General features: G+C 49.3%; 1 long non-coding RNA gene across 1 annotated transcript; it reads right to left on the bottom strand.

The window, feature by feature from the left end:
• Positions 1–350: 350 nt before the first annotated feature.
• On the bottom strand, positions 351–1,497 carry LOC112441467 (uncharacterized). The gene is made up of 3 exons (XR_003033758.2): positions 1,372–1,497; positions 1,080–1,143; positions 351–458 (listed from the first exon to the last, which is right to left on the bottom strand). It is a non-coding gene; the product is annotated as an uncharacterized lncRNA (long non-coding RNA).
• Positions 1,498–3,362: the final 1,865 nt, after the last annotated feature.

Raw genomic sequence — 3,362 nt, 5'->3', positions numbered from 1 at the left:
TCATGCTCTGCCTCTGGAGGCTCATGTTTTCTACCAGAATCTATGACACTAGGGCAGGACTAACTACTTAGCTTACAAGCAGGGAAAAATCTTACACTCACTGGAGCTACAGCCATCATACTAAGACTCACCAGAAACACCACCTTCTCCCTGTGTTCAGAAGATCATGTCTCTGACAACTAGGCTGGACCCAAAAGCCTCAAAATTCCCAATAGAAATCTAAGCTGGAAGCTGGAGTCAGAGCAGACAGGAGTGGTAGACACACACCCTCTTGATCTCCATGACCAAGATCTGTTTAGCTAAAAAGTGGTTAAAAGGAAAGGATGCTGAGTTGGGTTATTACTCACCAGCTGCTTTATGGCAACTTTCTTTGATTTCCTTGCAGCTTCGTGGAAGGAAAGACAGGTAAGGAGCACAGGTTTCCTCCTCCCAAAACTTCTCAACAGCAAGTGTCCCTGCTAGAGGATGTGAGGATAATTCTCAGTCTCATGCCGCTCACACCAGCCTTCCTGGCCATTGGCTCCTAGCCCCTTCCCACTTCACAGGCTCATCACTAGGCTGTGAGGCCCCAGAGGTCAGGATTCTCTCTGCTAAGACTAGCTGACCACAATCTAGTACATACTCAACACTTGCATTCTTCTCCACAACCAATTAAACACAAAAACTCTCATTATGCCTACTGTGATAAATGGAATCGTGAGGATGAAGACTAGGGAAAGATGTTCCCTGGACACAGCCCTGACCACCAAGCACCCTCTGGGAACCCCAAGGCCAAGGCCATAGGAGCAGGAGCAGCTAGAAGGAAGCCCAGTCTTCACCACCATGGCTCCCCTGAGCGCCCTCAGCCACACAGAGGCACAGATGGATGGACCCCCGGACAGGCCTTAGCTTCAGACCAAACATCCAGAGACACCAGCAATCAACACTCTGGCCACAGCTCAATTTGGCTGCAAAGTGTGGCTTCTCTGCATCTCCATGACTCCCCCTCTAGTCCAGGACTTCAGCATCCAACCTGGTTCTACACTCTCTTTTCCACTGCACATCTGAGCTGATGAAACTGCTGCTTCTGAGTCACTTACCTGCACTCTGCCCTCTGGTGGCCACAGTGAGGAACAGCAGGAAGTAAAACCTGACTCCTGTCCCCTAAGTAGAAAGGACATGCACAAGGTCATTGGCTGGTTCATCCTTTCTCTCCCTTCCATCCTGTCTCTTTGAACTCTTTGAGTAAGGAAAACTCAAGCGGAAAGTGATGGGATTCTGGGCACTCTGGAACCTCCTGGAACAGACCTTACCCCAGTCAACCCTACAAATCCTTAAGGGGCCACAGTGTCCTTTCTCTGAAACTCCCCATCCTTAAGGCCAAGACCGGACCTGAGTTGGCATTGTGGCTCCCCACACACTGGGATTCTGTCTCAGACTCAGCACAGGGAGCTAGCTCTCTGCTTCCTTCCTCACAGATGCCAGGAGCTGAGAGCGCCCAACCAGGAGGAGTCTCAGATCGACTGCCTCTGCAGGGAGATCTGAGGTACATAAAGTGCTGAGCATATGGGCCCCGCCCATCCCAGCCTACTTTGGACTGCAGGCCCCGCCTTCGAGCATTCTTCCTTGAAGCTTCCTGAGCCTCAGGCCCAGGCAAGGAGAAGGAATGTGTGGCTGGCTGGAGGGGCAGGAGGCAGCACTCCTGGGCACACAGGTGACACTCACACAGGGCTCCCTTCCATAACAGACTCTGGGGATGGACGGGACCTCACGGTTCTCCCCTGCAGCCTTTCCTGCTCCCACCTCAGTCAGATGCCCCAGGGCCTCACACACCTCTGTCAAGTCATCATCCTTCCAGTCTCTCCTGAAACTTTGCCATGAAGCCTTCCCTGACACCCCCACCCCCTGGAGAGGCTGATGGATACTCTCCTGTCCTGCTATGGCCTTTTTCCAACCCCTAATTATGTGATATCACACTGTCATGTCATTCTTGTATTTATTTGGAGTTAGAAATAATTGAAAATTTACAGAATATTGTAAAAATAAAAACAGTTCATAAACACAAATATAGCCTTTACCTAGATCCACCTGCTGTTTGTGTTTCACCCTATTTACTTTATCATGTATACCCTCTCTCTATATTCACACACAAACTTACACAACACTTTTTCTGGGCAAATTGAGGGTAAGTTACATACATGAAGGCTCTTTCCCATAGATAAGTTTGTATTTTATTAATAGAGATATCTCATATATAACCACAGTGCAATTATCATTAACACTTTTCAGGGTAGCAGTGTAACTTGCTGGGGTCCACCAGCCTGGGAGTTCCACTCAGCTCAACTGGCATCCATAGTAAACTGAAATTCCTCTGGCTTTCATTCCCTCCCATCAGTAGGAGATTTCTTTTCCACATTTGAAGCCCATAATCCCCAGGGTACACCTGCTTACAATGTTCTACATCTCGATTCCACACCCATGCCAGCCCAACTCCTCTCAGCACTGTCCACTGCCCACACTCTGGCTGACCACTGACCCTGTGATACCTCATTTCCGCCACTCCTGCTGCTGGGGCTGCTCTGGGGGATCAGTTGCTGGTGCTCAGGACATTACTTCCTGTCCTTCCTGGGCCTCCAGCAGCATATCTCTGCTGTCCAAGATACAGGAGCCATCATGCTTCTTCAGTGCAGAGGAAGGCAAATGCCTTACACACATACAAACCACTATCTAATCCAAGTCCTGGAATGTTATTAATAACTTACACTTACCCGTGCACTCTACTACATCACAACCATCTGCATTTGTTTTCAGAGAGGACAGAGAGAGAGATGGAGAGAGGACTGACCTGTCTCCCATACATCTCTGCTGTTTGCTACAGCCATGGGGAAATGACCACTACTACCACTTAAGCAGGTGATTTCTCAGGTAGTCATTTGGGTTGTTCACTGTGATTAACTCCCTTCTTTTTGGAGGCCCAGGAAAGACTGCCCCTCTCCTCTGTGAAGTTAAGTGGGCCATGGGACTTGTCCTAGTCAAGAAATGTGAGCAGAAAGGGTCAGTTTCAGGCTGAAGCTTTTACCAAGCAGGGCACAAGTCCACACCATCCTTTTTCCAGCCTCAGGAAATGACCCCATAAAATACGGGGCCCTGCCTTGGTAGTATGTTTAGTCTGATGAGGAAACTAATCTTCGAGGTTGGAAGGATGGTGTTCTGTGCTCTGTTTTAGGGGAAATGCTACCTGTGCTGCCTGTGGTGTCTCAGGAGGTGTGTGATGTACAGACTGCACCGGGGCGTTGAAGGAAGACCTCAGGGAAACAACGTCAGCGCTGCGTGTCAGCTGTCTTGGTTCTGTATCACAAGGGAGAGGGTCTGGGAGAAAAACT

The sequence above is a fragment of the Bos taurus genome, unplaced genomic scaffold (genome assembly GCF_002263795.3).
Source record: "Bos taurus isolate L1 Dominette 01449 registration number 42190680 breed Hereford unplaced genomic scaffold, ARS-UCD2.0 Leftover_ScbfJmS_342, whole genome shotgun sequence".
Classification (NCBI taxonomy): domain Eukaryota; kingdom Metazoa; phylum Chordata; class Mammalia; order Artiodactyla; family Bovidae; genus Bos; species Bos taurus.
The sequence above is the reverse complement of the archived record's forward strand: the minus strand, read 5'-3'. Positions and strand labels throughout refer to the sequence as shown.